This window comes from Salvelinus sp. IW2-2015, unplaced genomic scaffold (assembly GCF_002910315.2).
Source record: "Salvelinus sp. IW2-2015 unplaced genomic scaffold, ASM291031v2 Un_scaffold1081, whole genome shotgun sequence".
NCBI classification, from domain to species: Eukaryota; Metazoa; Chordata; class Actinopteri; order Salmoniformes; family Salmonidae; genus Salvelinus; species Salvelinus sp. IW2-2015.
Genome location: NW_019942720.1, coordinates 260,608 through 275,097, shown reverse-complemented (window position 1 = coordinate 275,097; position 14,490 = coordinate 260,608). Strand labels below are relative to the sequence as shown.

General features: G+C 41.7%; 1 pseudogene; it reads left to right on the top strand.

The window, feature by feature from the left end:
* Positions 1 to 14,490, top strand: part of LOC112069691 (roundabout homolog 1-like) — a 123,222-nt pseudogene that overhangs the window by 76,859 nt on the left and 31,873 nt on the right.

Below are 14,490 nucleotides of genomic sequence, written 5' to 3'. Positions count from 1 at the left end.
ATCTCATCGCCTCAACCTGTAACCCTCCCCTCTCATCCTCCTCACCCCTCCTTCCCTCTCATTCTATTCCTCACCCTGCACACCCCTCTCCTCTCGATCTCATGCGCCTCACCTTGTACCCTCCTCCCCCTCTCATCTCACTCGAACCCCTCCCCTCTCCTCTCATCTCATCTCCTCACCCTGCACCCTCCTCCTCTCATCTCATCGCCTCAACCTGTACCCTCCCCTCTCATCTCCTCACCGACCCTCCCCTCTCTCCTCTCATCTCATCTCTCACCCTGCACCGCTCGCCTTTCTCTCATTATCGCCTCAACCTGTACCTCCCTCTCACCACCCTCCCTCTCCCCATCTACTCTCTCAACGCCTCCACTTCCCTCTGCCTATCTCATCCTCCCTCTAACCTGTAACCCCTCTCGTCATCCGCTCCACCCCTCTCCTCCTCTCATTGCTCCTTAACCTGGACGCCTCTCCTATCACCATCGCCTACCCTGTCCGCCTCCCCTCGTCGATCTTCCCTCAATCCATGTATCCCTCTCTCTCTCACTTCTCACCTTCACTCTCCTCACGAAACTTGCCTGCAACCTCGTGGCCTCTCCTCTCCATCTCTCTCATCGCCTCTCAACCTGTAATCCCGCCTTCGGTCCTCCTCTCACATCTCCGCTCGAACCTGGGTGTTAACACGCTCTCCTCGTCTTTTCATCACCCCCCCAGCAATCCCTCCATCTCCTCAGCAATGCCTCCACTTACATGAAAGTCTTGCATCATGCTGTATCATTTGACTTGAGGTGAGGTCTGCCATCTGAAAATGGTCCCTAGTACTTTGAGAAAGTTAAAAGCCCTTGAACATCTGCAGCTGAAAAATGGAGCTGTCTCCTGCAGTGATGTCTTTCTATTCTGTTTTATATTTCCCTCTCTCTGATCCTGCCAGGGTGTTTTTGTGTGTGTAGTTCTTCTTTTGAAGTGCGTCTTCCGGTCCCACCAGTTTCTGTTAGCAGTTCCCATCTGAATGTGTCTGGAAAGACAGAACTTGCTATGATGAGCATGAATCAAGGAGAAACTAACATTTCTCAAGCTTGAAGTATACTTTTGGAATAGTTTTGAGTGAAAGCCTATGATGCAAATGAGAGTTTGAAACATTGTGTCAAACTGTTGCATAAGATTCCTTACCATACCATTGTGTTTTTCACTCTCTGTCAGTATCAGATTCTATGGGCTCTCTAGTAGTGGACACGGCCTACCTAACCTGCAGGGTTACCTGACTGGATCCGATGTGACAGGGTTCAGTACATGCCCAACCTCTGCCCACAACAGTTTACGGAGTATGAAGGAGTGCTATTAGGCTTTCTGTGTAGCTCTTTCCTGTGCTGCCTGGTTTAATATGTGGCTGCAGGCATTGCAGCTGCTGCCTGCCTGCCTTCCCCATGCCCTCTCCATACCCCTACCTCCCTCTGCTGGGCTCAGGTACGCTGCTGCCTGCCTGCCTTCCCCATGCCCTCTCCATACCCCTACCTCCCTCTGCTGGGCTCAGGTACGCTGCTGAGTGCCAGGGTCAGGTGAGGTACACCATTCAACCTGGAGACACAAACAATATACTGGCTTAGGTCTGAATCCACCTCTGTCATACTGCCTATTGTGAGTCATGGAAAAGAGAGAGAAACCTGGATGAACCTAGAAAACCTATCATTGCTTTGGAAAAGCCTTAGTTTCTACCCATGGTACCTCAGAGCTCTATCATGGTTGAACATTAATGCTGGTTTAAAGTSAACATAATGAACTTTGGTATCTCTATAGACTATAGAATTGACAGTGTACATCTTGGAGGTTGACTGCATCGTGTGCTAGTGTGCTTTAAGTTCTAATCTGTGTTGCTATGGTTAGACAGATGCTAAAATCACAGGGTTGGTCTTCTTCATGGAAAAGGGTTGTGTGGTATGTTCAAAATCAAGCCATGCCCACATGCTATACTGACATAAAAGGCTTTTAACACTAGAAAAGCCTCGAGGGACCCCAATTTGAGCCAATCAGAAGTCATTCTGACTGCAACATTCCAACAGCTTAGTACATATATTTAGTATATACTTTCGCAAAAATAATTATTTTGTTGTGTTTATGAAGGTCTTGGGTAACATTAGAATATAAAGATATATTTTTTGGGGGGTGCTTTTTTCGGGGTGCTGAAATCAAAGGGTGGAACTTGTGGCCAATAAGTAGGACCTCTGAAGACTTTGTGAGTACAGTTATCTCCTCTGCCCGGAGGCTGGAGAGAGAGAGGTTAGTGTGGAAGCTGAGGTTGGCTCCATAGACCATTAAGGACCCCTTCCTTTTCTTCCAGAGGAGCTGAGCAGTGTGTCAGTGTTACCTCACGTTAACTCTAACTCTCTGAGCACAGTAGGAAAAATCTCTCTCTCTAACTCTCTAACTCTCTCTCTCTCTCTCTCTCTCTCTCTCTCTCTCTCTCTCTCTCTCTCTCGCTCTCTCGCTCTCTCGCTCTCTCTTTCTCTCTCTCTCAACCCCCTCTTTCTGCTATTTAAAACCACAAGAGGCCATGGTCTTTGTTGGAACTGGTAACCAAGAATGTTTTGAGAAGAGAAGAAGAGTATAATTGCAACCACATGAAGCAACATGCTGGACTCAGCGTGAAGTGGGTTGAACTGGAGCTGTAGGAGACAGAGGAGTGTATGTGTGTCCGTGCGTGCGTCTGTGTGTGTGTGTGCGTGAGTATTTGTGTGCGTGCGCCTGTGTGTTGGCCTGTGTTTGTTTGTTCGTGCATGCGTGTGTGTGTGTGTGAGTCTGTGTGRTATGATGTCTCATCCAGCCAGTGAATAAGCTGTCTCTGACAGTCTCATCTCATTGTGGTAATTTGATTGAGTTATTTCAATCACGTTAATATTTCTCACCGAGCACCTCGCATGTCAAGTGTCAATCTCTCTCCTCTCCAAAGCCGAACCGCAGACAGATTAAACCTTCCAAATAGACCAGTCTATTCAGCTGCTCTGAGCTTCAAGGAAAGCAGAGCAGGAATCCAAACAAGAGGAAATAATTGTGSCATTAAAGGGACATTTGAAAGGTTGTGTTTACATAAATAAAAGGAGATGAAGAAGTGAGGACAGCTGTACCTCAGTGATAGCTCCAGTGCCTTCAGAAAGTATTCATACCCCTTGACAACAGCCTGAATTCAAAATGGATAAAACATTTCTCACCCATCTACACAAAATACCCCATAATGACAAAGTAAAAACACGTTATTTTACATTTTTGCTAATTAATTGAAAATGAAATACAGAAATATCTCATTTACATAAATATTCATAGCCCTGTGTCAATACTTTGGCCGTGATTAAAGCTGTATTTCTGGGAAAGTTTATATGAGCTTTCCACACCTGGATTGTGCAATATTGGCCCATTATTACTTTCAAAATTCTTCATGCTCTGTCAAATTGGTTGTTGATCTTTGCCTGGTCTTGCCATAGATTTTCAAGTAGATTTAAGYCTTAACAGTAACTGGACCACTCAGGAACATTCACTGTCTTCTTGGTAAGCAACTCCAGTGTAGATTTGGTCTTGTGTTTTAGGTTATTGTCCTGCTGAAAGGTGAATTCATCCCCCAGTGTCTGGTGGAAAGCAGACTGAACCAGGTTTTCTTCTAGGATTTTGCCTGTGCTTAGCTTCATTCAGTTCATTTGTTTTATCCTGAAAAACTCCTTAGTCCTTAACATACCCTATGCTTGAAAATAATGTGGAGAGTCGTACTCATCAATTTGTTGTTTTGGATTTGCCGCAAACATAACACTTTCTATTGAGGACAAAAAGTGAATTTCTTTGCCACATTGTTTGTGGGTTTACTTTAGTGCCTTGTTGCAAACAGGATGCATATTCTGAATATTTGTATTCTGTACAGGCTTCCTTCTTTTCTCTCTGTCAATTAGGTTAGTGTTGTGGAGTAACTAGCATGTTGTTGATCCATCCTCAGTTTTCTATCACTGTCATTAAACTTGTAAAGTCACCCACTGGCCTCATGGGGAAATCCCTGAGCGATATCCTTCCTCTCCGGCAACGGAGTTAGGAAAGACACCTTCATCTTTGTAGTGACTGGTGTATTGATACACCATCCAAAGTGTAATTAATAACTATACAATGCTCAAAGGGAGATTCAATGTCTGCTTTTTTATTTTTAYCCATCGACCAATATGTGACGTTCTTTGTGAGACATTGAAAAACCTCCCTGGTCTTTGTGGTTGAATCCGTGTTTGAAATTCGCTGTTGGACTGAGGGACCTGATAGATAATTTGATGTGTGGAGTAGATAGATAAGGTAGTCATTCGACATGTTTTACTTCTGAGATGTAGGTCTGTCATAACAAAGGGGTTGAATACTTATTGACTCTTATTGATTTTCAGCTTTTCATTTTAAATTAATTTGTTAAAATGTCTTAAAACAATTCTCAATTTAATCAATTATGAATTCAGGCTGTAAGAAAACAACAATTGGAGAATGTCAAGTGGTGTGAATACTTTCTGAAGGCACTTTCTGTGTGGTGGGGTGAGGGGTGGGGGGGTGGGAGAAATGCAATGGTTTATAGACTAAATATTGGTTGATGATAAGGGAGAATATATTCAGTGAATTCCTCCTTCATTTTTTCATTGATTTATTTAGACAGATTAGAAACAGAGGGAACAGAGGAGTGAAAGTTGGACTTCTGGGGCAGTAAGATGGCACATTTCATTAGAATGTTACACACTAAACCACACAGACACACTGTAAAAATATCTGGGGTGAATTGAAATAGACTCAAAAAACCACCAAGATGTACTTAATACAAATGTATTAAATTCATTTCAATGATTTTATCTCCAAAAATTAAGGATCAATACAACTTAATCTGTTTCTTAAAATGTAGGTATATTTTATAAGAGGATAACCAACTATAGAGAAAATCAAGTGATTGAACTAATTTGAAGTCTGTTTTTTATCTCCTTGCAATCTCCTATCTTGCCACAGTGGCTCTGTTTTTAGAGGATTGTGGGTAATTCAACATGTTTAGATTGTATGATAATTTTACAACCCATTCCCACAACTTTTAATAGTAGAGGGAAACACAGTATCCTGCAATGTTGGCTGTAAAACCGCCAGTTAATGCTGGTGAATTGAGCACTGTGCTCAACAATGCCTCTCAAAATGGGTTAAACAGGCAAGTGATCAGATGCATAAATAAATTATTAAGTGGTGTTATAACATAGTGTCATGTTTCAAAACATCCTCAGRATGATGTGTTTCAGCACTCTAGTAAAGTTAAGGTTTCGTCTCCTTCAAGTTGGTGGCAGCATAGTTGCCACTAGTCTTGGTGTCACAAAGCACTTCACTTTAACAGCGTTGAGTGAAGAGAACCCTGTTGTGTGTAGCTCATTGGATTCAAGAGAAATATATGTGTTGCTATTTTATGTTATGTTAATGGTGTTTTTCTCCTCTTTCCCCTTCGCGTGCCTCTGCTTGGACCTACAGTGCCATCCTTTACCTTCACTCCTACAGGTAAGAACTTTGATAATGCTTGACTCAATTCCATTGCATGTTCTCTATAAAATCTCATAACGGTCAATTTATCCACCTTTCAATGCAAGACTGCACTCACTGAGTTACACACAGCTGGCCTGAACAGGCCTAGCAGTCATTCTAGTCAGTCAGTCAGAAGACACACTCTTTGGTTAAAAGTACACAGCCACCAGAAAGAGAGCAGTGAGGTTTATGGTTCTACAAAGTGGTGTAGKTAATGCGTTCAGAGGTAAACGCTTAAAGAGGAACGAGCCGTGCCGTGCCATCCGTGCTACTAAGAAGCTGTTAAAACTAGCGGGGACTTGATCAAAGGGCTGCTGCTGCCCTCCTCTCTGCCTCTGATAGGATTTAGGATGATGACACATGGTCAGTCACATGGACCAATCAGACAGAGCTGTGGACACGGTGTGATGATGTGGAGGCCCATCTCTCTCAGTTCAATTCAATTTAAGGGCTTTATTGGCATGGGAAACATATGTTAACATTGTCAAAGCAAGTGAAGTAGATAATGAACAAAAGTTAAATAAACAATAAAAAGTAACAGTAAACATCACACTCACAAAAGTTCCAAAATAATAAAGACATTTCAACATTTCAAATGTCATATTATGTGCAAATAGTTAAAGTACAAAAGGGAAAATAAATCAACATAAATATGGGTAGTATTTACTATGGTGTTTGTTCTTCATTGGTTGACCTTTTCTTGTGGCAACAGGTCACAAAACTTGCTGCTGTGATGCACACTGTGGTATTTCACCCAGTAGATATGGGAGTCTATCAAAATTGGATTTGTTTTCGAATTCTTTGTGGGTCTGTGTAATCTGAGGGAAATATGTGTCTTTAATATGGTCATACATTTGGTAGGAGGTTAGGAAGTGCAGCTCAGTTTCCACATCGTTTTGTGGGCAGTGTGCACATAGCCTGTCTACTCTTGAGAGCCAGGTCTGCCTACGGCGGCCTTTCTCAATAGCAAGGCTTGGGTTTGGGTCAGTCACAGTGGTCAGGTATTCTGCTACTGTGTACTCTCTGTTTAGGGCCAAAAAGCATTCTAGTTTGCTCAGTTCTTTTGTAAATTCTTTCCAATGTGTCAAGTAATTATCTTTTGTTTTCTAATGATTTGGTTTTGTCTAATTGTGTTGCTGTCCTGAGGCTCTGTGGGGTCTGTTTGTGTTTGTGAACAGAGCCCCAGGACCAGCCTGCTTAGGGGGCTCTTCTCCAGATTAATCTCTCGGTGGGTGATGGCTTTGTTATGGAATCGCTTCCTTTTAGGTGGTTGTAGAATTTAACTGCTCTTTTCTGGATTTTGATAATTAGCTGTTATCGGCCTAATYCTGCCCTGCTTGCATTATTTGGTGTTTTAACGTTGTACACAGAGGATATTCTGTATGCAGAGTCTCAATTTGGTGTTTGTCCCATTTTGTTAATTCTTGGTTGGTGAGCGGACCCCAGACCTCACAACCATGATGGGCAATGGGTTCTATAAATGATTCAAGTATTTTTAGCCAGATCCTAATTGGTATTTGGAATTTTATGTTCCTTTTGATGACATAAAATGCCCTTCTTACCTTGTCTCTCAGCTCGATCACAGCTTTGTGTAAGTTAACTCAGCCTAAACATCAGTGCCACAGATATGTATAGTTTATTGTGTGCCCTAGGGCAATGGTGTCTAGATGGAATTTGTGTTCGTGGTCCTGGCAACTGGACCTCTCTCTCTCATATATATATATATATACAGTATATATATATACACCTGTGCTAATCCTTGTAAATCAGAGAGAGAGGGAGAGAAGAAAAGAGAGAAGAAGAGAGCGAGAGGGGGAGTTATGTGAATCTTGTGGTTGTGGTGACTAATCCCATCTGTGCAGAGCAGAGGCTTTATCTAAACTGGGAGAGTTGTTTTTCTCCTCCTCGTCAGCCACGGGGCTTTACTTTTAATGCTGCAATCTTGATTTTTGAACCGCTGGACCGCTTTCAGGTGAAACCTATTTAGTCAGCTGGTTATTTTTGGGCCAGTTTCTTAATGCTGAGGTTAGAGTAGCTTCTTCTTTACGTTTATAATCCTAGAAGCTGCCTTGGCACTGAATGTAAAGGCAGGATCTTGTCAGTGTTAATCTTCCGCTAGATGTTGATTTGAGAGGCATTACATTTTGCGTCGTGGAATTCCTGAATGGTCTCTTTCTAGAACCCGACACCCTCAGCACACAGGGGGAAAAACACCTACCTGGAGGTGACAGCATTCCCTCCCCCATATGCCCCCCTAGACACAACTACGACAACATAACCAACAAAAACGGGTCACAAGTCCTGCAGCTCTATCGGAATGCTGGGTATGTACATAGTCAATGGTAGGCTTCGAGGGGACTCCTATGGTAGGTACACCTATAGTTCTTCTCTTGGCAATAGTACTGTAGACTACTTTATCACTGACCTCAACCCAGAGTCTCTTGGAGTGTTCACAGTCAGTCCACTGACACTTCTGATCACATCAGATCACTGAAAAATCACACTCTACTTGAATAGAGCTATGTTCAATCATGAGGCATCAAAACCAAAGCAACTGAATAATATTAAGAAATGCTATAGATGGAAGGAAAATAGTATGGAAATCTACCGAAAAACAATTAGGCCAGAACAAATGCAATCCCTTCTAGACAATTTCCTGGACGAAAGGTTTCACTGTAATAGTGAAGGTGTAAACTTGGCAATAGAAGACCTAAACAATATATTTGACCTATCAGCTTCCTTATCAAATCTATACATGTCAAGCAGACAACCTAAGAAAATTAACAACAATGAAAAATGGTTTGATGAAATACAAAAATCTTAGAAAGACATTGAGAAACCTATCCAAATAAAAACATAGAGACCCAGGAAACCTGAGCCTAAGCCTTCACTAAGGTGAATCCCTAAAACAATACAGAAATACACTACGGAAAAAGAAGGAAGAGCACATCAGAAATCAGCTCAATGTAATTGAAGAATCCGTAGAATCTAACCACTTCTGGGAAAATTGGAAAACAAACAGCAACAAAMAGAGTTATCTATCCAAAACGGAGATGAAGAACAAAYAGTAAAAAACATATACAGTGGTTCCTCCTTTAAAAGTTGCGAGCTTACACCGCGGACTTAGAGGTACCCAGTGTCACGGCTTCATTGCTCCAGACCACCACAAGGGGGAGTTAGAGCAYCCATTATGCATTTGGGTCCCAAGGTTTTTATATGACCAATCATATCGAGTGGTTCCAATGACGAATTTGACGCAGGCCACATGTCCCCGGTGACTTCAGCAAAGATGGCTGACAAAACATTACGGGGAAGCAAATGTATGTAGTTATAACGTCATAACAAGTCAAGCCAAAAAATTACAATTGAGAGGAATATGTCAGTTAACGTAGAGACAAACGATTGTGCATATWTTTGTTGTTTAGTTAACYTCTCTGGGATATGCCAATAGCCAGGGAAAATGTAGAGCGCCAAATTCAAAAAAATGATATAAAATCAAACTTTCATTAAATCACACATATAAGATACCAAATTAAAGCTACACTCGTTGTGAATCCAGCCAACATGTCAGATTTCAAAAAGGCTTTTCGGCGAAAGCATAAGATGCTTTCGCCGAAGAGAGTGTAGCATATTTCAACCCTGCAGGCGCAACACAAAACGCAGAAATAAAATATAAATCATGCCTTACCTTTGACGAATTTCTTTTGTTGGCACTCCAATATGTCCCATAAACATCACAAATGGTCCTTTTGTTCGATTAATTCCGTCCATATATGTCCAAAATGTCCATTTATTTGGCGCGTTTGATCCAGAAAAAAACAGCTTCCAATTTGCGCAACGTCACTACAAAATATCTCAAAAATTACCTCTAAACTTTGCCAAAACATTTCAAACTACTTTTGTAATACAACTTAAGGTATTAGTAAACGTTAATAATCGATCAAATTGAAGACGTGTCTATCTGTTTTCAATACAGGATGACAACAAACTAACGATACTTTTCTAGTCTTGCGCAACTCTCAAACAGTACACATAACATTACACTGATTCCAGATTGCCGTTCTTCTTCATTGCACAAAGGAATAACCTCAACCTATTTCCAAAGACTGGTGACATCCAGTGGAGGCGGTAGGAACTGCAAACAGGTTGATTAGAAATCTAGTATCCCAATGAAAACTCATTGAACAGACAGTGACCTCAAAAAAAAAAWATCTGAATGGTTAGTCCTCTGGGTTTTGCCTGCTAMATAAGTTCTGTKATACTCACAGACATGATTCAAACAGTTCAAGAAACTTCAGAGTGTTTTCTATCCACATCTACTAATAATATGCATATCTTATATTCTGGGGATGAGTAGAAGGAAGTTGAAATTGGGCACGCTATTTATCCAAYAGTGAAAATGCTGCCCCCTATCCTAGAGAAGTTAATTTACGAAAATCGCTATTTAGCAAGTTTTTTTCAGCCATATCCAATACCAGGTGTATCAAACTCATTCATTATAACAAGCAGGTTTTGAAGCCTCAACATTCTGCTGCCGATTGTGGCTAAAAACACTTTATCAATTGGAATCTTTAACATGTGGAAAGGGGAAAAAGTATTATTATTAGTTCTTCACAAGCGTAGCAGAATGGTTTGTTAGCTGAACAATAGATTATTCAGCCTTTACTAAAAAATTGTCTAATAGCCGAGCTAGGTGTGAACCTCCCTTCCCCAACTTGAGTTAGGTGTGAACCCCCCCGCCCCAACTTGCAACAAATMATTTTCAGGACTATCTAAAAAATAAAGCAGCAGAGATGCGCAATATGTTTCTAAGAAGAGGTTATTCCCCACAATGTGTGGATGAAGCTCTTAATTTGGCATTGGGGAAAACACGAGATGAACTGCTACAAAAAAGACTCGCTAAAGCTAAAGAACACTCTARTKTTWAAMAYTAATCTCAGCAAAAAAAGAAACGTCCTCTCACTGTCAACTGTGTTTATTTTCAGCAAACTTTACATGTGTAAATATTTGTATGAACATAACATTCAACAACTGAGACAAACATTCAACAAACTGAACAAGTTCCACAGACATGTGACTAACAGACATGGAATAATGTGTCCCTGAACAAAGGGGGGGGGTCAAAAAAGTAACAGTCAGTATCTGGTGTGGCCACCAGCTGCATTAAGTACTGCAGTGCATCTCCTCCTCATGGACTGCACCAGATATGACAGTTCTTGCTGTGAGATGTTACCACCCTCTTCCACCAAGGCACCTGCAAGTTCCCGAACATTTCTGGGGGGAATGGCCCTAGCCCTCACCTTCCAATCCAACAGCTCCCAGATGTGCTCAATGGGATTGAGATCCAGGCACTTCGCTGGCCATGGCAGAACACTGACATTCCTGTCTTGCAGGAAGTCACGCACAGAACGAGCAGTATGGCTGGTTGCATTGTCATGCTGGAGGGTCATGTCAGGATGAGCCTGCAGGAAGGGTAACACATGAGGGAGGAGGATGTCTTCCCTGTAACGCATAGCATTGAGATTGCCTGCAATGACAATAAGCTCAGTCCGATAATGCTGTGACACACCGCCCCAGACCATGACGGACCCTCCACCTCCAAATCGATCCCGCTCAATAATGCCATCTATTTTGTGAAGTGCACCAGTCCCTCCTGCAGCAAAGCACCCCCACAACATGATGCTGCCACCCCGTGCTTCACAGTTGGGATGGTGTTTTTCAGCTTGCAAGCCTCTCCCTTTTTCCTCCAAACATAATGATGATCGTCATGGCCAAACAGTTCTATTTTTGTTTCATCATACCAGAGAACATTTCTCCAAAAAGCACAATCTTTGTCCCCATGTGCAGTTGCAAACCATAGTCTGGCTTTTTTTTTTAGGTTTTGGAGCAGTGGCTTCTTCCTTGCTGAGTGGCCTTTCAGGTTATGTCGATATAGGACTCGTTTTACTGTGGATATAGATACTTTTGTACCTGTTTCCTCCAGCATCTTCACAAGGTCCTTTGCTGTTGTTCTGGGATTGATTTGCACTTTTCGCACCAAAGTACGTTCATCTCTAGGAGACAGAACGTGTCTCCTTCCTGAGCGGTATGACGGCTGTGTGGTCCCATGGTGTTTATACTTGCATAGTATTGTTTGTACAGATGAACATGGTACCTTCATGCATTAGGAAATTGCTCCCAAGGATGAACCAGACTTGTGGAAGTCTACAATTTGTTTTCTGAGGTATTGGCTGATTTCTTTGGATTTTCCCATGATGTTAAGCAAAGAGGCAATGAGTTTGAAGGTAGGCCTTGAAATACATCCACAGTTACACCTCCAATTGACTCAAATTATGTCAAATAGCCTTTCAGAAGCTTCTAAATCCAAGACCTCATTTTCTGGAATATTCCAAGCTGGTTTAAAGGCACAGTCAACTAAGTGTATGTAAACTTCTGACCCACTGGAATTGTGATACAGTGAGTTACAGTATAAGTGAAATAATCTGTCTGTAAACAATTGTTGGAAAAATTACTTGTGTCATGCACAAAGTGCATGCCAAAACTATAGCCGACTTGCCAAAACTATAGTTTGTTAACAAGAAATTTGTGGAGTGGTTGAAAAACAGTTTTAATGACTCCAACCTAAGTGTATGTAAACTTCTGACAAACTGTATATTTATTATATATATATATATATTTTTATTTTTTATATATATTATTTTATTATGTATATATATATATATATATATATGTTAAATTGGCAAAAAACACACATTTCTTTCTATAGGGCCGTGGGTTGAGACAGGGATGCAGCTTAATCCCCACCCTCTTCAACATATATTTCAATAAATTGACAAGGGCAGTAGAACAGACTGCAGCACCTGGACTCACCCTACTAGAATCTGAAGTCAAATGTCTACTGTTTGCTGATGAACTGGTGCTTCTGTCCCCAACCAAGGAGGACCTACAGCAGCACCTAGATCTTCTGCACAGATTCTGTCAGACCTGGGCTCTGACAGTGATTATCAGTAAAACAAAACTAATGGTGTTCCAAAAAAGGTCCATTTGCCAGGACCACGAACACAAGTTCCATCTAGACACTGTAGCCCTAGAGCACACAAAACACTACACATACTGTACCTCGGCATGATCAGCACCACAGGTAACTTCCACAAAGCTGTGAACAATCTGAGAGACAAGGCAACAAGGGCCTTGCATGACAGGAAATGGAACATAAAATTTGACATACCAATTAGGATCTGGCAAAAAATACTTGAATCATATAGAACCTATTGTCGTTTATGGTTGTGAGGTCTGGGGTCTGCTCACCAACCAATAATTCACAAAATGGGACAAACACCAATTTGAGACTCTGCATGCAGAATTCTGCAAAAGTATCCCCCATGTACAACGTAAAACACAAAATAATGCATGCAGAGCAGATTTAGGCCGATACCCGCTAATTATCAAAATCCAGAAAAGAGCCGTTAAATTCTACAACCACCTAAAAGGAAGCAATTGCCAAAAATTGCATAACAAAGCCATCACCTACAGAGAGATGAATCTGGAGAAGAGCCCCCTAAGCAAGCTGGTCCTGGGGCTCTGTTCACAAACACAAACAGACCCTACAGCTCCCCTAGACAACAACACAATTAGACCCATCCAAATCATGAGAAAACAAAAAGATAATTACTTGACACATTGGAAAGAATTTACAAAAAAAACAGAGCAAACTAGAATTCTATTTGGCCCTAAACAGAGAGTACACAGTAGCAGAATACTTGACCACTGTGACTGACCCAAAATTGAGGAAATCTTTGACTATGTACAGACTCAGTGAGCCTTGCTATTGAGAAAGGCCATCGTAGGCAGACCTGGCTATCAAGAGAAGACAAGCTATGTGCACTCTGCCCAGAAAAAGAGGTGTAAACTGAGCTGCTCTTCCTAACCTCTTCCTAACCACATATTTCCCTCAGATTACACAGATCCACAAAGAAATCCAAAACAAATCCAATTTTAATAAACTCACATATCTATTGGGTGAAATACTACAGTTTGCCATCACAACAGCAATATTTGTGACCTGTTGCCACAAGAAAAGGGCAACATAGGAGAACATGTAGTGAGAAGGGGACAAACCTCCCTCTCAATAGTAGACATGTAGACAACACTCCCTCTCATAGATAGCATGTAGCACAACACTCCCTCTCATAGTAGACTGTAGACAACACTCCCTCTCATAGTGACATGTAGAACAACACTCCCTCTCATAGTAGACATGTAGAAACACACTATCTCTCATAGAGACATGTAGACAAAACACTCCTCTCATAGTAGACAACACATCCCTCTAATGTAGACATTTAGACAACACTCCCTCTCATAGAGACATGTAAACCCTCCTCTCTCATAGCAGACTGTAGAAACACTCCCTCTCATAGTAGACCACGATAGTAACATGTAGAAACATCCCTCTCATAGTAGTACATGTAGACAACACTCCCTCTCATAGCAGACATGAGACAACACCTTCCTCTCATAGTAGACAACACTCCCTCTCTAGTAGACAACACTCCACACTCCCTCTCATAGAGACATGTAGACAACACTCCTCTCATAGAACATGTAGAACACACTCCCTCTATAGTGACATGTAGACCACTCCCTCTCATAGTGACATGTAGACAACACTCCCTCTCATAGAGGACATGTAGACAACACTCCCTCTTCTAGGAGCATGTAGACAACACTCCCTCTTCATAGTGACATGTAGACAACACTCCCCTCTCATAGTGACATGTAGCAACACTCCCTCTCATAGAGACATGTAGACAACACCCTCTCATAGGAGCATGTAGACAACACTCCCTCTCATAGTGACATGTAGACAACACTCCTCTCATCAGAGAGCATGTAGAAGCAACACTCTCCTCTCATGTGACAACTCCTCTCGTAGTAGAC